Raw genomic sequence first — 25,046 nt, forward strand, 5'->3', positions numbered from 1 at the left:
GGATTCTCCAGGCAAGAACACTGGAGTGTGTTGCCATTTCCTTCTCCAATTCGTGAAAGTGAAAAGTGAAAGTGAAGTCGCTCAGTCGTGTCCAGCTCCTCGAGACCCCATGGACTGCAGCCTACCAGGCTCCTCCATCCATGGGATTTTCCAGGCAAGACTACTGGAGTGGGTTGCCATTGCCTTCTCCGAGATAGATAGATAGATAGATAGATAGATATTAAATTGCACTATGCCCTTCAGAGGAGAACACAGGCTACTTTTAAAAACCTACAAAGAACTAGACAATCCCTGACCCTTCCACTGTAAATTACCAGCCACACTGTCATGAAAAGTCAGAGACAGAGAGAGAAAAAGAAGCAAATGCTGTCTAGTTCCAAGCCAAAATGCCCAAGCCTCAGGTAAATGCACAGCTCATGGTTTCAGCCAGGACCCTCCAGGAACCGTCTGCCCTCCCGGTGAAGGGCCAGAAGCCCAGAAGTTGCCCAGAAAGCCAATCACTCAGTCTCCCTCCTCTGGCTCCAGGCTCACTGGAGATGGTGAACAGCTGTTTGCTATTCTGAGTGGAGGAGACTTTTATATACTTGACGACATATTAAATCATATCTTAATGATGACTGGGAAGACTTCTTGTTACAGCTACCGCGTGGATAAAAAGTGATGGTCCATATGGCACTGGTGTTAATTTCATCTGGGCTGTGGACATGTGGGCACAGGGCAGAGACCAAACAAGAGGAATGGTTTGGTTTTTAACACTTTGTCTTCAGGCAGAGACGCTGTTTTAAAAAAAAAAAAAGTACATTTCTTGAAAAGACTAAAATATTAGCAGCAGTCTAGCTTGAGGTGGTAGAAAGATAGGTGGATTTAATTTCATTTCCTAAAACACCTACCAAGAGCATGAATAATTTTTACAACCTGGAAAAGAAACAACGTATACTTCCAAACACGTGTGGATTTTTTGAGCAGACTGTTAGCTTATACCTGTGGAGATTTTAATTCAGGGCTGTTTTTGAGATGGTGATGAGATAGAACTAGCAGAGAAACTAAAGGACAAAAGTCTAGAAGGAAAGGTAGCAAATTCTTCAGGCAAGCACATAGTGGGCATGCAACAGTGATTTGAAGGAAGGCCGTTACTTGCCTGGGGCTTCTCCAGTGGCTCAGTTGGTAAAGAATCTGCCTGCAATGCAGGAGACCTGGGTTCAGTCCCTGGGTAGGGAATTTGCCCTGGAGAAGGAAATGGCAACCCACTCTATTATTCTTGCCTGGAGAATCCCAGGGATGGGGGAGCCTGGTGGGCTGCTGTCTATGGGGTCGCATAGAGTCAGACATGACTGAAGCGACTTAGCAGCAGCAGCAGCAGCAGCAGGGAAGATGCCCTGGAGAAGGAAATGGCAACCCACTCCAGTATGCTTGCCTGGAGAATTCCATGAACAGAGGAGCCCGGCAGGCTACAGTCCATAGGATCACAAAGAGTCAGACATGACTGAGTAATTCACTTGTTACTTTCCTGGTATGTCTTTTTGTTTGTTTGTTTTGTTTAACTTTTTATTTTATACTGGAGGATAGATGATTAACAATGTCGTAAGTTTTCAGGTTGACAGCAAAGGGACTCAGCCATACATATACATATACCCATTCTCCCCCAAACTCCCTTCCTATCCAGACTGCCACGTAACATTGAGTAGAGTTCCCTGTGTTACACAGTAGGTCCTGGTTGGTTATCCACTTTAAATATAACAGTGTGCACACGTTCATTCCAAACTCTCTAACTATCCCTTTACTTCATTTCCCCACCACCACCCCCGACCCGCTGCTGACAACCATACATTCCTTCTCTAAGTCTGTGAGTCTGTATGTTTTGTAAATAATTAACTTGTATCTCTTAAACACAAAAGCTTCCCTTTATCTGAAGAGAACAATGGCGGCAAACAGACACAGCATCTTCCAAGGAAACTTTAGAAGGAGCAGAGTAGTTAGACCTCTGACGACTCTCACCATCAGGTTAAAAAGTGTCTGGCTTCTGGAGTCTAACCGAGGTTTATGGGATTCCCACATTTGCATGGGACAGAAGGAATTCCGCAAACATGAATGCACTCACTGAAACAGCATGAGTGCTAGAGAGATGTTGATAATAAAATACTAAATGAAGAAAGCAAGCCATAAAACACTATGAATGCATAGTGACCACAACTATGATAACATTGTATTCACAGAGATAAGGGCTCTAAAAAGTCAAAATAGTTGCTGTGCTGGGGTAGTTGAATTATAGGTAAGATTTTTTTTAAGTTCTTAATGTAACTGTTAGCCATTTAGGGATTTCAGCCAACACTTTATATTCAAGTTTACAGCAAAGTGGAGAGAATTTTACAGTGAATCCCCATTTACCTGCCACAGAGATTTTGTCTTTCATGCTGCTCAATTTTTAAACTGTTTAAATTTTGTTTTCTATTGTGTGATATTTGGCACTTATATTAACATATATCAATTATAAAGCCTAATTATAAAATGAACACCTACAGTATAGATGATCTTATTTGCAAAACAAATAAAGACACAGATGTAAAGAACAAATGTATGGATGCCAAGTGGGGAAGGAGGAGGATGAATTTGGAGATTGTGATTGACATATATACACCATCGATACCATGTATAAAACAGATAACTTGTGAGACCCACTGTATAGCTCAGGGAACTGTGGACCCAAATGGGAAGGAAATCCGAAAAAGAGAGGACATGTGAATACATTAGCTGATTCACTTTGCTGTACAGTAGAAACTAACATTGTAAAACAACTATACTCCAAAAAATTTAATTTTAATATTTTTGAATTTAAAAAATTTTATTTTTAATTGGAGGATAATTGTTTTACAATGTTATGTTGGTTTCTGCCATACAACAGTGTGAATTAACCATAAGTATACATATGTCTCACCTAGAGCCAGACATCCTGGAATGTGAAGTCAAGTGGGCCTTAGAAAGCATCACTACAAACAAAGCTAGTGGAGGTGATGGAATTCCAGTGGAGCTATTTCAAATCCTGAAAGATGATGCTGTGAAAGTGCTGCACTCAATATGCCAGCAAATTTGGAAAATTCAGCAGTGGCCACAGGACTGGAAAAGGTCAGTTTTCATTCCAATCCCAAAGAAAGGCAATGCCAAAGAATGCTCAAACTACCGCACAATTGCACTCATCTCACACGCTAGTAAAGTAATGCTCAAAATTCTCCAAGCCAGGCTTCAGCAATACATGAACTGTGAACTTCCAGATGCTCAAGCTGGTTTTAGAAAAGGCAGAGGAACCAGAGATCAAATTGCCAACATCTGCTGGATCATCAAAAAAGCAAGAAAGTTCCAGAAAAACATCTATTTCTGCTTTATTGACTATGCCAAAGCCTTTGACTGTGGATTTGACTGTTTATTGTGGATCACAATAAACTGTGGAAAATTCTGAAAGAGATAGAAATACCAGACCACCTGACCTGCCTCTTGAGAAAACTATATACAGGTCAGGAAGCAACAGTTATGGTTCCAAATAGGAAAAGGAGTACGTCAAGGCTGTATGTTGTCACCCTGCTTATTTAACTTATATGTAGACTACATCATGAGAAATGCTGGGCTGGAAGAAGCACAAGCTGGAATCAAGATTTCTGGGAGAAATATCAATAACCTCAGATATGCAGATGACACCACCCTTATGGCAGAAAGTGAAGAGAAACTAAAAAGCCTCTTGATCAAAGTGAAAGAGGAGAGTGAAAAAGTTGGCTTAAAGCTCAACATTCAGAAAACTAAGATCATGGCATCTGGTCCCATCACTTCATGGGAAATAGATGGGTTAACAGTGGAAACAATGTCAGACTTTATTATTTTGGGCTCCAAAATCACTGCAGATTGTGATTGCAGCCATAAAATTAAAAGATGCTTACTCCTTGGAAGGAAAGTTATGACCAACCTAGATAGCATATTCAAAAGCAGAGACATTACTTTGCCAACAAAGGTCCATCTAGTCAAGGCTATGGTTTTTCCAGTAGTCATGTATGGATGTGACAGTTGGACTGTGAAGAAAGCTGAGCACCGAAGAATTGGTGCTTTTGAGCTGTGGTGTTGGAGAAGACTCTTGAGAGCCCCTTGGACTGCAAGGAGATCCAACCAGTCCATCCTAAAGGAGATCAGCCCTGGGTGTTCATTGGAAGGACTGATGCTGAAGCTGAAACTCCAATACTTTGGCCACCTCATGCAAAGAGTTGACTCATTGGAAAAGACACTGATCCTGGGAGGGATTGAGGGCAGGAGGAGAAGGGGATGACAGAGGATGAGATGGCTGGATGGCATCACCGACTCGATGGACATGAGTTTGAGTGAACTCCGGGAGTTGGTGATGGACAGCAAGCCCTGGCGTGCTGTGATTCACGGGGTCGCAAAGAGTTGGACATGACTGAGCGACTGAACTGAACTGAATACATGTGTCCATTCCCTCTTGAACTTCCCTGCTGCCCACCACCTCTCCCACTTTTCTAGGTTGTCACACAGTACCAGGCTGCGCTCCTTTTGTTATACAGCAACTTCCCACTAACCAACTATTTTACACATGGTAGCGTATATGTTTCAATGCCTACTCTCTCAATTCATCCCCCGCTGTTTCCCCTACTGTGTCCACAAGTCCATTCTCTTTTTAAAACATTTTTTTAAAATTAATAAAATGAACACCTAAAAACCCGTCACCCAGCTTAAGAACCAAAACACCACCTTCCCTCTCTCGTCTCCCTGTGTGTTCTTTCCTGTCCCCCATCCCTTTGCCTTCCCCCAGGAGCCAGCCACATCCTCCACTGTGGGTTGGTCATCATACTTGCCTTTCTCACAGCTCTTGTGTGCATCTGCACAGCCAGGACAGGCCACATCCCACTGCAGTCATGAAGCAGCCTAACACTTCAGCTACTTAACACGTCAGCCACAGTTTGTCTCTGGGTCAAGCAAAATCCACTGCAGGTGCAGCTGGCATTCCAGAACAAGTGTCACATGTCCTCCACAGTCCAGGATGCCTTATTCTGCAGGACTCCATCAAAACAGGAGGCTCCCCCAGGATTACTTTAGCTGCAAGTAAAGCCTCTGTGACTCATGGCCCATTGACAGAACTAGTCACGTGGGCTAATTCCACTGCAAGGGGATGCTCCCATGTGCCCAGCAGGAGAGGATAGCAGGACAGGGGTCAGCTCTAGAGATGTCCATGTTACCCCCAAGCGACATATGGTTTACCTGATACTTGGGGTTCTCTTAGTCTTTGAGTTGCTGTATAAAAAAAAAATATATATATATATAATTATAAATTATATGTATTTTTACATATGATATACAGTACTCTGCAATCTGCTTTTCTCATTCCTTACCATGTCTCTAGGGCTTCCCAGGTTGCGCTAGCAGTAAAGAACCTGCCTACCAATGCAGGAGACGTAAGAGATGTGGCTTCGATCCCTGGGTGGGGAAGATCCCCTGGAGGAGGGCATGGTAACCTACTCCAGTTTCTTGCCCGGAGAATCCCATGGACAGAGGAGCCTGGCAGGCGACGGGGTGACGGGGTGACCCCATGTCACTCTTTGTGTAATGTCACACGTTCCATAGGGTCACAAAGAGTCAGACACAACTGAAGCAACTTAGTGACACATAGTCATGTCTCTATGATTTCTCCATGTTATTGGAGGTAGCTGGATGGTCGTTCATTTTCACTGGTGTCTAATAGTCCATGGTGCAAATAACAGATCTTGATGTTTTGTCCATCCTCTTATAGGAATACTGGAGTTTCCAGTCTTCTGCTATGGCAACAGTACTGCCACGGACAAGGTTTCTGGTGCTCATCATGCTCAGGAGTTTCCCTGGGGCACAGGTTGTCTGGGTTTTTTCCAGCTAAACTTCTTAACATGAGGGAAAAGAAAAAGAAGCAGCAAAAGGTGAGACATGTTGCATTGGTATCTTTCCGTTTTGCAAAGGGAGGATGTGACATAGGATTACTTAAAAGTAAAGGCAGATGAAGACAGGCAAATGCAAGGGTACAGAAAGATCACAGTTTTTATTTTATTTTATTTTATTTTTAAGATCACAGTTTTTAATGCCCCTCTTGAACAAGACACAGGTTGGACTGAGGAAGAGTGGAAAGTCAGAGATTGAATAAATACCTGGGACTTCCAAGAATCCACCTTGCAATGCAAGGGACTTGGCTTCAATCCCTGGTCGGGAACTAAAATTCCACAACCCAGGGAGAAACTAAGCCCATGCGCCACAACAAAAAACCCCACATTAAGTAAAAAAAGATCCTGCATGCTGCAGCTAAGACCTGACGAGCCAGTATACATATATATATATATACACATACAATATATAATATAATATATATAATAAGTAAATAAATAAATTTGTTGGCATAAAACTGCAATTTACAAGGAAGAAATAAGTGATGAACCCCAGCAGTTTCCTTTCACACAGTTTGGAGTTTTTATGGCTCGTTTCTCAGTGTCAGGATGTCACCATTTCAAGAGACAACCTGAATTCTTGATTTCAACATGAAATTAATTTTCATTTGCTTCCATTTTGAAAATAAATGCCATACTGTGATCTTTTTTTCCTTTTTGCTGGAGGGAGGCACATCTTGGAATCAAAGAAATAATGACAAGGTATTTCAACTCCCCAAAGATTGATAATCACCACCATATGGCCCTGGAAGGAAATAAATGAGGCAGGGGAAACAAGGCTATCGGTGGCAGATTTTGACATGGCTTACTAAGGAAGAACGTTAATCATACAAATTTTCCTACCAGGTTCCTCGTAGGATCCCTCAGGTTGGCATTGACCATAAGCAAAAAACAATGGCCTTGATAAAATCTGTTTTATGGCTTATTTCAGGGAGAGAGGTAGCAGGGGAAACCTGGTGACCCACCTCAACAAGTCAGCAAAGAAGTTGAGAGTCATCCTAAACACCTCTGGAGTAGATGCCTGCATGCTGTGTGCTCAGTCGCTCAGTCATGTCAAACTCTTTGTGACCCCATGGACTGCCTCCAGGGTCCTCTGTCCACGGGCTTCTCCAGGGAAGAATACTGGAATGGGTTGCCATTTCCTTCTCCAGGGCATCTTCCCAATCCAGGGATTGAACCTGCATCTCCTGTGTCTCCTGCATGGGCAGGCAGATTCTTTACAACACTGCGCCACCTGGGAAGCCCCTGGAGTAGATGGCCGATGGGCAAACTGGATGAATGTTGGAAGAAGTCTGGGAATCTGTCACCCTTGATTTTGCTGACAACAAAGAAGATAAGCATTGACCTTAGAAGACCAGGACACAGAGTTGGCCTCTGACCAAGGGCAGAGAAGAGCCTCCAGAGACCTTTCCATGGAGAAGGAAAGATGATCAGCTGCCCAGGAATTAGTAGGAGCCCCAACTTGTCCTTCAATGATCGCGGTATGGGGCTCCATCAAGCTGAAACAAAAATAGACACATTGTTCATTGTTGCTGCCACTAATGGGGCATTTCTAAGTGCCATCCACCATACTGTTTCCTCATTGATTTTTGTTTGGTATCTTGCTCCATTTAAAGTTTTTAATGGTTACAAAAACAGGACATCTCAAACTTACATAGGAATCACCTAGGGATCTTTTCTCTTTTTCTTTTAATTTTATTTATTTACTTTAATTGGAGGATAATTATAATATTATGATGGGTTTTGCTGCCAACATGAACTGGCCATAGGTATATATATGTGTCCCCTCCATCCTGACTCCCCGCCCCACATCCCTCCCCACCCCATCCCTCCAGGTTGTCAGCGAGCACGGGCTTTGGGTGCCCTGCATCACACATCACACTCACACTGGTCATCTGTTTTACATATGGTAGTGTATGTGTTTCCATGCTATTCTCTCGAGCAGAATGCAGATCTAACTCGGTAGGTCTGGAGGCAATATGACAATAAGACCTAAGGCGTGTTCTCAGCTGCTCTTTCAGTGCCTTCTTTCTTGCTTGCTGTGGGAGCCAGAAAGCATAGAGTACAGAGACGGCTAGGCAAGGGGGACTGCCGTTATGCTCCACAGGGCACCAAGGCTTGCAGAGGAAACAGAAAGTTGTCTGTGCAGGAGGAGAACTAAACACTTGTCCGCTGCTGCTTTACCCATTTCTTGTAGTGGTTCAACTGCCTAATGCTCGATGCCCAAAGCGCCTTCTTTAGCAGATCAGATGCAGGAGCACAGCATTGGGCATGAGCCTGTCCAGTTCTAAAGTGATGATGACCAAGGTAAGTGTGGAGCCCTTGAACTGCAGCAGCTGGTGGCCAGGGACTCAGGGCTTCAGCTGCCTGGTCAGGGAGGTAGCCTGGAGAAAAGGATGCCTGCAAGGTGACCCCTGTACACAGGGCCAGCCCAGGACCACCAGGGAGTGGAATAGGGCTGAGAAGTCCAGTGGTGTCCCAATATAGAGATCCCAGTGCATTGTGTCCAAAATAGCCAGTTCCATCCTCAGAGGCTCATTCAGGGAATAGCCAGAGCCATTGTGCTTTATGAAGTCTTCTCCTCATGGAATTCGGAGAAGGCAATGGCAAGCCACTCCAGTACTCTTGCCTAGAAAATCTCATGGACGGAGGAGCTTGGTAGGCTGCAGTCCATGGGGTCGATACTAGTTGGACACGACTGAGTGACTTCACTTTCACTTTTCACTTTCATGCATTGGGGGAGGAAATGGCAACCCCCACCAGTGTTCTTGCCTGGAGAATCCCAGGGACGGTGGAGCCTGGTGGGCTGCCATCTATGGGGTCGCACAGAGTCGGACACGACTGAAGTGACTTAGCAGCAGCAGCAGCAGCCTCATGGAATTAACTCCTCTTCATCATTAACTTTGACAGCAAGTCTCAAAGAAATCTTTGTAACACAATGGACTAAATGCTTTTTTATCTTTACTGAAACCATGAGGAAGCTGAAGATGGCGAGAGCCAGGTTAAAATGGGTCTGCTGCTGCTAAGTCATTTCAGTCGTGTCTGACTCTTTGTGACCCCATGGACTGTAGCCCACCAGGCTCCTCTGTCCAGGGGAATCTCCAGGCAAGAATACTGGAGTGGGTTGCCATGTCCTGCTCCAGGGGAACTTCCTAACCCTGGGATCGAATCCACATCTCTTTTACATCTCCTCCATTGGCAAGCAGATTCTTCACTACTAACACCATCTGAAGCTCAGAATGGGTCTGGGAGAACTCAAAGATGTTCTCAACTCTCAAGAGCAACAGCTTGATTTCCTGGAAGATGTCATGGATCTCCATCCGCCGAAGTTGACTTCTAAAGATAGAAATATGCATTTCTGACCAGAAATGCATATTTCTGGTCATTTTAACCTTTTTGGGGGGGATGCCAAGTATCTCAAATCCAGGTGTATATTTCATACTTGTATTTTTCTTGTTTGTTTGCTTGTACTGCACCATGTGACACACAGGATCTTCGTTCCCCGACCAGGGGTTGGAACCCATACACCCAGCGGTAGAAGCACCAAGTCTTAACCACCGGACCACCAGGGAAGACCCCCCACCAAAGTGACCCCATTTTGAATAGTGAAGATTGAAAGGGTTAGTATTAAATAATAAGGATGATGAGCATTACGTGTTTTCCATCTGTGTCACACAGCTGCTATATTTTAATAACTCAATGAAGAAATGTTTGTGTTATAATGGAGAATTTTATTTCTTCCAGGTTGTGATCGTTCGTGTTATTTATTGATCAATTTTAAAGATGGAGGCTTGATGGGGCAAAGTGTTGCACAAATGAAGTGGTTGTTTTGTGAAGGTTCTTATCTAGAAAGAACCACAGGCAGAGGGTGATACCACAGCTTGAGGGGCCAGCCAGATTTGGAAATCCAGCCCTATGGCTCAGAAATCTGCCAGTCATCAAAGCAAGAATTTCACAGATAATGTGTCTCAGCCCGAGCAATTCAGAAGCCTGTCTCTCATCTTAAAAGGAAAAGCACTCCTGAAAATTTATAAACAGCCAATATCCCTGCCAGGAGAAACACATATAGAAGACAGGAAGAACAAAACAAATCTGAAAACCTTCACAGGGAGAGACGGCAGCCACATAACTCTGAGGGCCTGCCTGAAGAAGCAGCTGGACAAAACCCAACAGCCTCATTGGAACCAGGTCACCGATAGCCCTGCAGAATGAAGGTAAGGGAACCAATGGAGACAGCTGAACAGAAGACAAAAACCATGCAAAACCTAAAGAAAGCAGAGAGTTAAGAGAAACAACCACCTCCTCGTGAAGGTAAGCAAAGACAAAAAGAGACAGAAGCAAAGGGCACAGCGAAACCAGAGCAGCAGTGGCAGAGCCAGGGAATGACAGCTGGGGACAGGCAGAGCAGACCCCAGTTAGGGAAAGGGAGTTGGCATCACCCAGCCCTCGACAGTCATGTTTGGGGACAGGAGACAGTAATTAGAGAGCTATTTTTATGGTTTCCTTTTGTCTCTCTGAAGCTATGCCTAGGTTCATTCATTTGGGCGCCTGAGAAAACAACACTGATTTCACCAAAACCCTTGAGTTCTTAAAAATAAGAAAAGAAAACACCCTTCTAAAGCTTCCACAAGTTTCAGCCCTTTTCCAAAATATGTATTTCTTTGCAAAAGGATATTACTCCACAGTGTGGTTTCTCTTTCTCCTCTCTCCAACTTGATTGCCCCATGCTTACACATCAAAGTAGGAAAACAGGGGTGGAATATTTTTACATCCCTAAGTTGTAGCCTTTGCGGGTGGGGAGCATGCTGGGTCTCACCATTCTGAACGATGCTGTCCATCTCAGACAAGGCTATCCTTCCCCCTGCAAACTCCAGCCTCCTCACAGCGCCCCTTCCCAGCAGCAGGAATGCACACCCTCCCCGACTCCTCAAAGTGTGACCCTGGGCTCTCTGGATGGACTTGCACTCAGTCCTAAAGAATGAGCCACCTTCCTTCTCATGCTAAGCCTTTCTCTCCCATCCCACTCCTCCCCATCTTCCTCCTGTGATGTTCTCATCACGCTGCTTAGTCCACACTTAGACAAGGTAGGTTGCCCCCACCAACTCATCTGCAGGCCCTGTAAACCCCGCTGATGTTCTTCAGATTTAATAGCTCCCAGTGTCTGCCTATAGGGCTTTCCTGGTGGCTCGGTGATAAAGAATCTGCCTGCCAACAAAGGAGATGTAGGTTCAATTCCTGGGTTGGGAAGATGCCTGGGAGAAGGAAATGTCAACCCTCTCCAGTATTCTTGCCTAGGAAATCTTATGGACAGAGAAGCCTGGCAGGCTACAGGCCATGGGGTTGCAAAAGAGTCAGACACAACTTAGCAACTAAATAATAACAATTCTACCTATAGGTCAGTATTTTTGGATGTTATTGTCGAGATACTTCCTCAAAGGAAACTTTAGGCTCTTGTCTCAAGGGAGTGGGGAACAACTTCCCAGGGTAGCCTAAGAGGGTGTCATCCAGAGTATCCTATGGGGTGTCATCCTACAGAGGTGTCTTCACACCACAGAGGGGTCCCTTCCAAGTCTCTGTTCATAGCATTATTTCCACCTGCCCATGTTACCTGCCTCTTAGTCAAAGCCTACCCATCCTCAAGGTCACCCTTAGGAGGTAACTCTCTGAACCTGCTCAGTGCCCCCAAGACAATTCAACTCTGAATTGAAGACTCTTATGTCTGTCCTGCTGGGGCTGCCTGCTCTGTGCTTCTGTGTGCCTAGACTCACCTTTGTTCCTCTGGGTAGGAGGCAGATCTGGGAGGGACTCTTTCTGTGTGTGGCCCCTGGGTATTTCCTCTTTTCTTGCCTGATCATTGGTAAGTGGAAGAAGAGGGACTGCAGAATTGGCTTGATCACCAGGGAGACAGTCAGGTGTGGTTATGATATACACTCTGGCTCTTTCCTTTCTGAATTCCACCTGTAGACTGTAGAATGGCATGGTCCACTGCTGTCTGTCCAGCACCAGACAGACTGCTGTCCATGTCCACTCTGTCTGTCCAGCACCCACATCCTCCAGGAATCATCCCATGACCCCAATCCCCTGCTGATTATGAACTCCCTTAGAGCTATGCTATGCTACGCTAAGTCACTTCAGTCGTGTCCAACTCTGTGTGACCCCATAGATGGTAGCCTACCAGGCTCCCCCATCCCTGGGATTCTCCAGGCAAGAACACTGGAGTGGGTTGCCATTTCCTTCTCCAATGCATGAAAGTGAAAAGTGAAAGGGAAGTCGCTCAGTCGTGTCCGACTCTTAGCGACCCCATGGACTGCAGCCTACCAGGCTCCTCCATCCATGGGATTTTCCAGGCAAGAGTACTGGAGTGGGGTGCCATTGCCTTTTCTGTCCCTTAGAGCAGGTGTAGGCAAAACCTGGCCCACCACCTGCTCTTTTAAATAAAGTTTTATTGTAACACAGTTACGCTCATTTGTAGCCATTGTTTCTGGCTGCTTTTGTGCTACAATGGCAGAGCTGAGCAGTCACAGCAGAGCCCATACAGCCCACAAAAATAAAAATATTTTCTATCTGACCCTTTATAGGAAGAGTTGTCCAAGCCCTGCCTTGGGAGTATCTTCTGTCACAATTTAACACTTAATACGTTGTGGCTTTCTGTGTAGTTATATCACCTCTCCAATAAGCATTTGAGAGCTCTGAAGATCAGGGACAACACATGGACTCCATTGTTTCTCTCTCCTCAGAGCTTAGCTTAGTGACGGTAATAATAAGTACACAATCATTAAATAGGTGGGTCAGAATGCTTTCCTCTCAGGTAACAGAAACACTTTCTCAGACTCACTCACATAATCACGGCATTATGTTTCACAGAAGGAAGCCCAGGGGTAGGGTAGAGGTCAGTGGAGACAGATTCAGCCCCTCAACCCAGGCTCTTTTCCTTTCTCTGCTCTTTCAGCAGTAGAGCTGGCTGCACCCAGTACTACTTCCCCTCATGGTCTCAAAATGGCTGCCAACAGCCCCCCGCACAAACTGCATCCTTGTTCACATCCAGCAAGGAGAAAGGAGAGGGGCGGTGTGACTGACTGCTCTTTCCCAGAAGCCCTGAGCTTCTCCCCTGTTGTCTCATTGACCCAAAATGGCTCACACCTGCCCCGGGCCAATCCCCAGGAAGTGGAATGGAATTAGCATGACCCACTGAGACTGCCTAATTGTCTGGGTGAATGGATGTTGTGCAATCAGCCACAGGGTTCCTACAGCTGAAACTGCAAAAATCGTCTTGTCACACCTTCATGTTCCAGTATACTACGTTTTGAAATATTTTAGAAACAAAGCAAGATGGAATTTTATTACTATAAGGATGGTGGCATATTTTGTATGTCACCTGTTCCCTATGGTGTTATTGAAACTGTTGTACACATTCATTTAGTCCCTTGATTCCCCAAAATATGCAGGCTCTGCCTTCCAGAGTTACACCTAAAATGACCCCAAAACATGCATTCTTCTTATATTACACATTTACATTCCAAACCCAAAATACCTAATTCCAATGTATTCTAGAACTTTTAACTTACTACACGTATGCTAAGTCGCTTCAGTCATGTTTGACTCTGTGACCCTATAGACCATAGCCCACCAGGCTCCTCTGACCATGGGATTCTCCAGGCAGGACTACTGGAATAGGTTGCCATGCTCTCCTCCAGGGGATCTTCCCAAAGCAGGGACTGAACCCAGGTCTCCCACATTGCAGGCGGATTCTTTACCATCTGAGCCGCCAGGGAAACCCGAAGTACTTAGTACAGCATGCCATCCGGTCTTCTGCATTGGCAGGTAAGTTCCTTACCCACTAATGCCACCTGCTGCTGCTAAGTCACTTCAGTTGTGTCCGACTCTGTGTGATCCCACAGACGGCAGCCACCAGGCTCCCCCGTCCCTGGGATTCTCCAGGCAAGAACACTGGAGTGGGTTGCCATTTCCTTCTCCAATGCATGAAAGTGAAAAGTGAAAGGGAAGTCGCTCAGTCGTGTCCGACTCTTAGCGACCCCATGGACTGCAGCCTACCAGGCTCCTCCATCCATGGGATTTTCCAGGCAAAGTACTGGAGTGGGGTGCCATTGCCTTCTCCAAGTGCCACCTGGAAGGTCCCTTTAACTTGCTAAGCCACAGCAACTTCCCCCATGACTTTCAATCCTAGAACATTGAAATAGAAGCCTTCCGTAGACCCCTATCCCTCAGCTAACTGGAATTCCAAAAGGACCTCTGCAACCACTTAAGGTCATAGGAAAATACCTGATAAATCTATGAATGAGATGTCCAGCCTGTTTTAACATTCTACTAACTAGCTCAGATGTTTTCCAGAAGTTGCTGGAATTGTTATTTCATTCCCAGAGGGGGAAAAAAACACACAAAAAATGAAATGAATAATTCCTTCCAGAAAAGATCAAAAAGGGCAACCCCACTATCACTTTGCGTCCCCTGCATAAAACCATGAAGAAACGCAGGGCAATGGCTTTAATTACATGCCCTGATTTCAGATTTGTGCCAAGGAAGCTGTGGACATATGGTGAATGTCCATAAATGGTCAGTGAGGCCTTGGCCGAGCGTTCGTGTCTCTCAAGGAAGAACAAGGACCCACAAATCACAAGCCTGTGATAAGTACTGGTTGACCAAAAAGTTTGTTCGGGTTTTCCATAAGATGTTTAAAATCCGAATGACTTTTTTTGGCCAACGCAATAAATGGGCAGCCCTTGCCAGAATGCATTACTCAAGATGCTAAAAATCTGCCTAGAGGCAGCCATCTTGCCAGCAGACACAGATCCAGATTGAGCTTCTATTTCCTCCTTAAAATCAGGCAGAGCCGACATGTACAAGAGGAGGGGAGCAGAGCTGTCAGTAGCTGGCCCGGTGAATTTACAGGCTGGGGACCTGACAGCCGGCTTCTCATAGGGGAAGGGCATGAACCTGCCTCTGAGAGTCATCCCCCTCTCCCCAGGAAGCCGTATGTCTACCACCCCCAGCGAAGCCCCATTCTGATGAGAGAGGAGAGTACTATTAAATTATGTCACTTTGATATAGGGGGCTCTGTCTAGAAGTTCGATGATGAATCATGGTGTGCTGGGCTTTGAACAGTATAGAGGGGGGCCGCCCGCGTCCCCTGGGTAGGTCAGCCCAGGTCTGGACTCCCGTGCAATGATGACATTGCTGCCGACGTGAATAATAAGAGTGATTTATTTGTTCAAGTTCCATATTCCAGGCGGGAACGGCTTGTGGGGCTGACGACCTACAGTTGGCAAAGCAGAAAGTTTACGGAGTTAATTTATGGAGAAAGTGAAGGGCCACCTTTCTACACAGAAGATAACTCAGTGCCTCCAAGGCAAAGTCTTGTGCTTATCAGGCCAGCTTGCATCTCCTAGGTCCTGTCCTACCTGTAAAGGAAGGAAGCAGGTGACCACAGAGTCACTTTAGACTCTGATCGGTGCACGGTGCATGCCGTGATTCCTCGCAAACTGTTGGCAGCGTCACACTGGGGATGTCCCATCACTGTCCCATCCCCACCTCCACCACTGCCTCTGTCACTCCCAGCAGCACTCCGGCCACCAGGAGCATTGTCCTCACCTTCACTGTGACCCTGTCACCACCAGTATCCTTTTTGTCCACCCTCTATGAACACTGGCAATACTGTTGTCTTTGCAAAATCTCCATCACATGGGACTTCCCTGGAGGTCTGTGGCTAAGATTCCATACTTCCAATGCAGGGGACCAGGTTCAATCCCTGGTCAGGGAACTAGATCCCACATGCCACAGCTAAGAATTCATATGCTACAACTAAGACCCGGAGCAGCCTAATTAATTTATTTATTTAAAAAAAAAAAAACCCTCCACCACCGCTTCATTGCTGCCTTCACAATTCCCTCGGTCTCTTTGGGGGCTGTAACTCATCTGACCTTCTCCAGTGTGACTGAGCTAAGAACGGGCCATTCCAAACAACACAGCCCCAAAGAGGCAAACACGTGTTTCCACTTCATTTCTTAACAGATTCACAAGCCTTGACAGCATCCCCCACTACATTATGATTCACCATAGCAGGAATCTTCCAGTCATGGAAAAGATATTCTTTTTATTTTTATTCATGTTGAGAGAGGCTCCAGGAATCAAGGCTGTACACCTTTGGTGGGTCTCCCACGTTGCTAAGGTCTTCTGTTGGCTCCAGGCCCATCGACCTCCCTGGGTTGCACCGTTGCTTTTCCAGAACCATCTCCTAATAAGCCCAGGTCTTTAACTCTGCAAAGCCTAGTGGGGTCATTCATATACAGAAGACCTGAGTTGGCAGCCCTTTCTCCCTAGGGATTTACTCAAGGTATACCTTACTATCCACCCTCATTACCAATGTCCTTCTCACCAGTGTCCCCACCATAATCATGACCTGGATCCTCATGATCACTACCATCGATACCCACAGCACGTGGACCATCAGCATCAGCAGGATGGTTAATTATGAAGTTACTCAAGGTACTCTGCTATGTACTCATGGAAAATTTGAGAATCCTGGTTTCTAGAAGAGTCGTCCCCAAAGAGTATTCTTCAGAAAATAATTCCAGGAGACTGAGCATATTTTAGAGGGGAAAAAACAAATTCCACTACCAATTGAATTCGGGAAGTGCTACCATATTGACAATGCACTTTTGCATAGTAAAGTCTCTGAAAAGTCCTGCAGAAGAGGACTCTGTTTAAGACTGTTTGACCCAGTATTTCTCAAGTATATTTTGCCACAAAATCATGTTTCCGCCTAACGTCCATTAACATCACAAGGAACTCTCGCTCCACGAAACACACTTTGAGAAGTGCAGCTTTCAAAGCTTAAAATGGTGAGGCAGTGACATGGACACAGAGGCATTTAAGGGACACCAGCGTGAATCCTCCTCTGGAGGCATTGGGTTCCTAGGGCTTCCCTGGGGACTCAGTGGTAAAGAACCCGCCTGCATTGGCAGCAGACATGGGTCCGATCCCTGGGTGGGGAAGATCCCCTAGAGAAGGAAATGGCAATCCACTCCAGTATTCATGCCTGGAGAACTCCATAGACAGAGGAGCCTGGCAGGCTGCAGTCCATGGGGTCGCAAAGAATCAGACACAATTTAGCAACTGAGCAGGCATGCACACATGTTAATTTCCTAGGGCTGCCATAACAAAGGACCACAAACTTGCTGGCTTAAGCTACACAAATTTATTGTCTCACAGTCGTGGAGGCCAGGGGTCTAAAATCAAGGTGCCAGCGAGGCCAGGCTTCCTCTGAGGCTCTGAGTAGAATTCTTACTTGCCTCTTTCCAGTTGCTGCTGGTGACCAGCGATCCTCGGCGTTCCTGACTTGCAGCTGCATCAGTCCAATCTCTGCTCTGTCCTCACACATCCTTCTCCCCTGGGTTTTCACATCATTTCCCTTTCCTCTGAGTGCAAGTTTCCCCTTTTTATAAACACATCAGTCGTATTGGATTAGAGCCCGTTCTATCCCAGCACGACCTTATCTTAACTACTTACATCTGCAATGACCCTATGGGCCAAAGATCTAAATAGACATTTCTCCAAAGAAGACATACAGATGGCTAACAAACACATGAAAAGATGCTCAACATCACTCATTATCAGAGAAATGCAAATCAAAACCACTATGAGGTACCATTTCACACCAGTCAGAATGGCTGCGATCCAAAAGTCTACAAATAATAAATGCTAGAGAGGGTGTGGAGAAAAGGGAACCCTCTTACACTGTTGGTGGAAATGCAAACTAGTACAGCCACTATGGAGAACAGTGTGGAGATTCCTTAAAAAACTGGAAATAGAACTGCCTTATGATCCAGCAATCCCACTGCTGGGCATACACACTGAGGAAACCAGAAGGGAAAGAGACACGTGTACCCCAATGTTCATCGCAGCACTGTTTATAATAGCCAGGACATGGAAGCAACCTAGATGTCCATCAGCAGATGAATGGATAAGAAAGCTGTGGTACATATACACAATGGAGTATTACTCAGCCATTAAAAAGAATACATTTGAATCAGTTCTAATGAGGTGGATGAAACTGGAGCCTATTATACAGAGTGAAGTAAGCCAGAAAGAAAAACACCAATACAGTATATTAACGCATATATATGGAATTTAGAAAGATGGTAACGATAACCCTGTATACGAGACAGCAAAAGAGACACTGATGTATAGAACAGTCTTATGGACTCTGTGGGAGAGGGAGAGGGTGGGAAGATTTGGGAGAATGGCATTGAAACATGTGAAATGTCATGTATGAAACGAGATGCCAGTCCAGGTTCAATGCACGATGCTGTATGCTTGGGGCTGGTGCACTGGGACGACCCAGAGGGATGGTATGGGGAGGGAGGAGGGAGGAGGGTTCAGGATGGGGAACACACGTATACCTGTGGTGGATTCATTTTGAATTTTAAATTTAAAAGAAATAAAAAAAAAAAAAAAGGTCATATTCACAGGCACCAAGAGCTAAGATATCAATATACTGGGGGCAGGAGTGGGTGGGAGGCAGAGTGACAATTCAATCCATTACAGTGGGGTTTTTCCCTAATGTTCTTACTGGGAAAAAGAAAAAGTTGGAAGTCTTCAAGCTAAATTGTGCTTTCTGTTTATTTTTCTTGTTGTTTTACAGGTGAGTGAACTCTCACTGCCTGGAAGCTTTAGGACGGGACATGTTCCTCGGTATTCACTCTCCCATCTCCCCACCCCACCTTGGCTGGGCCCCCACCCAAGCCTCTCCCTGAGGGCTCCTCGTAGGAGTGAGGGCTGGTTTCTGCCTCACTGCTTTCTCCCGGGAGCCCCAAGGCAAAGGCAGCCCCTCACCCTCCCCTGACAGGTTCAGACAGTTGGTGCTGAGGATGGAACGGCTGCCCTCAGCATCCCTTCCGAGGTCCCCTCCCTGAAGGAGAAGGAGGCTCTCCGTGGACTCAAGCAGCTGTCTCATCAGCCTTCCTGCAGTGACTCCTGCAGGCAGGACCACATCCCACAGTGGTCGTGGGCCTCCCAGCTCCAAAGCACAGACAGTAGATTGATGCCTGAGGCCTCGTCAACCAAGTGAAGAGAGCCCTCCTGTCCACTGGGCCTGGCTGAGTTGAGAGCTGCCTGGCATTTAGTAGGTGCTCAAGAAAAGCCTGTGGAATTCAACAGAATGAAGCTGAATTTCATTTTCCCCACTTGCCTTTCATGTATTTGAGGGATCCTACTGCTCACCTCGAACGAAGCCACGCTGCCCTTTCCCTGTGAGACTTTCTCAGTTCTAACTCCCATCACTTTGCTCATTGTACCTGCTACCTAGAACTCTCCCCCTTCCTCCGTGTAAGCAAATTCCAGACACATTTGGTAGATCAGTGTAATGCCTACCACCTCCACAACTGTGCCAGCCTCTGGAGTTGTGAAGCTCCGTCCTAGACATGGGCTTGTACAGGTGGCTATCTGCTTATCAAAACAAATTTTCCCCCTCCTCTGCATAGGAACAATGCTGATGGACAGCTCTAGAAACAATCGTTAGCAGCAACAGGAATGCAACTAGAGACGACCATACTACGCGAAGTAAGTCTTAAAAGAAGGACAAATCCATGTGATATCACTTATGTGGGATCTAAAATATGACACAAGTGAACATATCTACAAGACAGAAGGAGACTCCCAGACACAGACAACAGGCTTGTGGTTGCCAAGGCAGGGGGCTACGGGAGGGATGAACTCGGAGTTTAGAGTTCATCGATCCAAACCATTACACATAGACTGGATAAACAACAAGGTTCTGCATAGCACAGGGAACTATGGGGTTGCCCAAGAAGTTTGTTTGAGTTTTTCTGTAATTACAGAAGCTGGATTTCATTTACAGAAAAAACCCGAACAAAATTTTTGGCCAACAAAATATATTCGGTATCCTAGAATAAACCATAATGGGAAAGAATATATAGAAGAATGTATTAATATATATGTGTATAACTGAGTCACTTGGCTGTAGAGCAGAAATTAATGCAACATTGTAAATCAACTATACTTCAATTTTTTAAAAAAAATTTTAAAAAGGAAACAAATGTTAAACATCACACTATTCTCCTTTTTCCTCTCCCAGGCCCCTGGGGCACAATATCATGGGAAAGGCATGAGGTGTGGCTTCAAATACCCTTGAGTTCTGCTCCTTACTAGCTGTGTGCCCTTGGTGATTGTCATGCCCTCTATGAGCCTCATCTGTAAAATAAGGATATGAAGATTGCCTTTGTAAATTGCAGACACAAAGATACGACTCCCAGCTCCCCCTTCAAGAACTCATACTGCCCTTGATTCTGGGGGTAGTCAGCAGATAGCCCCCCGATGTTGGTTCCTCAGGATCTGGCTCCCTACAGAGAGCTGTCCCCCTTCCCCAAAGTCACACCGCTCCCAGGACAGCCTGCATCCAGTTATGAAGCAGATGTGGGGGCTACGGGCCCAGTCACTTTGGTCCAACACTGGACACTCCTGCTGCTAAGTCGCTTCAGTCGTATCCGCCTCTGTGCGACCCCATAGACGGCAGCCCACCGGGCTCCCTGTCCCTGGGATTCTCCAGGCAAGAACACTGGAGTGGGTTGCCATTTCCTTCTCCAATGCATGAACGTGAAAAGTCAAAGTGAAGTCACTCTGTCGTGTCCGACTCTTCGCGACCCCATGGACTACAGCCTACCAGGCTCCTCCGTCCATGGGATTTTCCAGGCAAGAGTACTGGAGTGGGGTGCCATTGCCTTCTCCGCTGGACACTCCTAGGGGGCCAATATTGCTCTGTGCTTCCACCAGACCTGGGTCACAATTCACCTACTTCCTCTGCACATTCTGCTTCCCTACCCATTAATCCTAATCCCTCCTAAATATTTTGTTCCCCAAACTCCATCTCTACATCCACTTCTGAGAAACCAACCTGTTACAGAGTATATGAATTATAATTTATGACCCAAAAACACCTGTCACTGTCACCTAACACATAGTAGATGCTCAGAAACATCACTCTCCTCCTCCTTACCCTCGCCCCCCTACCCGCCCACCCCTCCAACCCCACCCCCTCACCCCCCACCCCCCACCCCCCACCCCCCCGCTGCCCTGTAAGGAAGAAACAGAAGGCTTTCTGGAGGCAGTTTGAGTTGAATCTCTCCAGCAGGATAGGAGAGCCTCAGCAACAGCACATGCCAAATTCCCGGGGAGGCCAGGCAGGCAGGGCCCAAAGAGATGCAGGGCCCTGTGATTAAAGAGACAGAAGTGGATTCAGATGGCCAGGAAATATCAAAACTCATCACCGCGAGGAGTAGCCAGGGAGGAGTGGAAATCTATACGCGGAGTTAATGTTTTCCAGCTCCTGCAGATACTGCTGCCTAGCAGACTTCTGCTGTCTGCCTGGGAGTGGAGGCTTGCTCTACTTGGAGGAGTTTTTCCTATAAAAAGAGCCCCCAGGCTATTATTCTTTGCAGTGTGAAATGGAAAATTACCTGGATGGGGTTTCATGTGAAGCAGCAAGCCGTTAGAAAGAGTTGGACGAATGTCTGAGCTGAGAACAAGATACGAAGCAAGTTCTCGGGGCTGCAGAACTAAAGAGAAGAGCAGGGGGTGGTGCAGGGAGGAGGGAGATGTGGATCTGACCTCGGGTGCCTGGCACCCAAGTCTCCTTGGCATGAGAAGCTGAGATGTGACTGGTACCAAGCCCCCTCTGCCCCTCTTTAAAGACACCCCTTCATCTGCCCTCGCATCCACTCTCCAACCTGAATGACCAGTGGGGTAGTTTCTAATGGAAGACTCAAAGGAGTGCAAGAGACCCAGGGAGAAGACACAGCCGATCTGAGCACAGTGCTCAGAGCCAGGCAGCTCCAATCCAGCTCAGCTCTGCCGCTTCGTCACTATGTAACCTTAAGCAAGTTATTTAACCTCTCTGGACCTCAGCTAGCTATTACTGCCTTTGCTGCTGCTGTTGCTAAGTCGCTTCAGTCGTGTCCAACTCTGTGCGACCCCATAGACGGCAGCCCACCAGGCTCCCCCGCCCCCGGGATTCTCCAGGCAAGAACACTGGAGTGGGTTGCCATTTCCTTCTCCAATGCATGAAAGTGAAAATGAAGTCGCTCAGTCATGTCCAACTCTTCGCAACCCCATGGACTGCAGCCTACCAGGCTCCTCTGTCCATGGGATTTTCCAGGCAAGAGTACTGGAGTGGGGTGCCATCGCCTTCTCCGATTACTGCCTTTCTTATCATGCTATTCTTACATCAAGAGTTATAATCTCTGGGCAAAAGATGAACATGTCTTGAAACAAGAGCAAATATTGTGCTCTGCAAAAACTAGTACAGGCCAGACTGGAGCAATCTAAGTGGACTTCATGCAGGAGGTGGCATTTGAGTGTGACCTTGAAGGACGGGCTTTAGGCAGACCTGGGAAAGAGAGAAAGCAGGGGACATAAAATACTCAGATGAAACCATAAAGGCAGGAAAGGGTGTGTTTGCCACTTCGTGTGTTTGTAATGACACAAACAGCTTCAGCACCAGGCGTATAACTATTTCAGTACAATTGGCTTTTTTGGTAATCCTTTACTTTTTTTATCGTATGCTTTTGAAAACAGTGTTCTGAGAAGTATCCATAGGATCACTACAAAGGGACCCTTTGCCTCACATCTGATTCCCCCAGAAAAAGGCACCTCTGTCCACAGACTTACATCCTCAGCTACTGCAGGTAGAGGCAGCAGGCAGCCTGCCCTCAGTTGCTAGAAGCTTTCTCCTGGAAGTTGAGCCCCCTTCCATGCAGCCCACATCCATGAGTGACCCATCTGGAGTCCTGGGAAGTGAGACGACTTCGGCCAAAAGCAGATCTGCTCCAACCCGGGCCATACTGGCTGCAGAGCCCACCAGGGGGCCACTTACCTTCTCCCTCTGCCCATGCCTGCTTCCCCCTTCTCCTCTCATCCCAGGCACCCAGGGCCCTCCTCACTCTACATCCTGCGCTCAAAGATCTTTTCAGAATCTGCTTCCCTGGGAACACGGGCTACAGTAACTTTCCCCAAAGAGGTGGCAGCATTTTGCGTCTGGTGGGGTGGCTGTTCCTGCGAGCAGCTGGCAGCCCTGAGCTGAATGAGAAGTGGTCCCTGCTTTCTCAGAGCAGTGTCTCGTGAGCGGTCAGGGTTTAAAGGGCAACAATAGACATGTTCTTGGGAGCACAGTGGGATGTGTTTGTCCAAAGGGTTGAGGGGGAGCTTCCACAGAGCTGATGTTGAACTCGGCCTCGAAGAAGGAGGAAGAGTCCACAGGCAGATCAGAGAGGGAGGCCAGGGTGGGGTCTCCTGCCCCGCATGTTTGTATCGTCACAGATGCATGAAGAAAGGAAGCCTGTTCAGGAAACCGTGAGATGATCAGGGAGAGGTTTCCAGAAGCACCTAAGACCACCACGGTCTTATCTGGACTTGAGTTTCTGGACACTAGGGAGGCTTTGAGGAGTTTCAAGCAACAGAACATGAACATCAGGTTTGTTTTCAGGGAAAATAACTAAGGTGGCAGAGATACCTGGAAAGTGAGGACCCCATCATCAGAGGACCTGAGAGAGAACCAAAGCGCCGGAACTCAGCAGTGGGGGAGGGTTTGGGGTCTACAGTGACTGCTGGTTGGCAGGTTTTAGAAATTGGAAGCCTGAGTAGGAGCCTTGCCCCTTTTTAATAGTTTGTGAACTTGGACATCTTATGACCTCTTTGATTCTACATTTTTTTTCCCTCCTCTGTGAATGTCCGCCTCGCAGCCAGAGGTCAGGGTCCAGTGCGCTCCAGAATACAGTCAGTTCAATCACACCCTGGAAGTTGCCTTCTGGCCTGATCTGTAGCCCCAAAGTGTGCATTGATGGGAAAGTTTATGGGCACAGGTATTCGGAAGACAGAGAAAGCAGAACCAGGTCAGGGCCAGGGAGGAGGGCGGGGAAGGCGGGGGAGGGCGGTCCCTGCCACTGCCTATCACCAAGTCAAGAAGCCAAGGAACAGGAGGGTCCCACAATGAGAAAGAACAAGGGGAAAAATTAGAAGCAAAATGTGAAGTTAATAAAAATACTTTATTCAATCAAACTCTGAAAGCAGCTGCAACCCTGTAACAGCAGCCAAAGCCCGGCGCTCTGATTTTTCACTTTGGTTAATTACCTAATGGTTTGCAGAGCTCCCTGCTACTTTATGACTCACACATTTTTTCTGTTTCTTCCCTCCCCCAACCTCCACCTTCCTGCTCTACTCTGGTCTTCCTTCTCTGGAATCCACTTTCCTGGGAAACCATAACATCTTACAGAAAAACCCAAATGGACTTTTTAGCTGACCCAATAGCTTTACCCCATCTCCTGTTGGTTAAGGGGGTGCTGAGTCATCAACGGGCATTTTCTGGACCCCAATCTGTTCAGATTGAGCAGGTGCCTCTAGGGAACACAGAGAATTAGGATCTGGGCCCCGTCTCTCCAGAGCTGGTGTCCAGGTGAGATATAGTCTCTTCTGCACACACGCCAGGTGCAGACGATGACTACGTGTCCATAACCTCCCGGGTGGTGAGACCTCAATGCATTGTGAGGGGCAAAAGGGCATCTCCAACTCTGACTGCAGCCGTGGGCACCATCCTGGAAGAGCTGCTGGTCATGCTGGGTGCTATGGGATGTTCTGGCCAGAGGAGGAGAGGCTGGGGGTGGGGGTGGGGTGGTCATGTTGTTCTGGGAAGACTGAGCAACTCTCGTAAAGAGGCCAGGGAACCAGATTGCATGTTGATGGGGATGGTGGAGCCAGCGCTAATTACAGGCTGGTGGTCAGAGAGGAGGCCAGAGCAAAAGATCTTTAGCCAGTTCACCCTGCAAAAGGAGCCAAACCACCAGCCTGGAAATGGAGTTGTTCCAGGCAAAAGATTTGGGTCTCCGTCTTACTGGCAATGAGAATAAGACACTGCCTTGGGCTGAGTTCTCCTGGAAGTGAACTTGAGATGAGGATTTGGGTGCAAGTGGTTTACTTGGGAGGTGATCCCAGGAAGCGGGAGTCAGAGAGTAGGGGAGTGAGGCAGGGAAAGGAAGGGGCATAGTAATGAGAGGTGGCTTCTGGAGG

General features: G+C 46.8%; 1 pseudogene; it reads right to left on the minus strand.

The window, feature by feature from the left end:
• Positions 1-8,114: 8,114 nt before the first annotated feature.
• On the minus strand, positions 8,115-9,277 carry LOC102268627 (cyclin-I2 pseudogene; annotated as a pseudogene).
• Positions 9,278-25,046: the final 15,769 nt, after the last annotated feature.

The sequence above is a fragment of the Bos mutus genome, chromosome 23, assembly GCF_027580195.1.
Source record: "Bos mutus isolate GX-2022 chromosome 23, NWIPB_WYAK_1.1, whole genome shotgun sequence".
NCBI classification, from domain to species: domain Eukaryota; kingdom Metazoa; phylum Chordata; class Mammalia; order Artiodactyla; family Bovidae; genus Bos; species Bos mutus.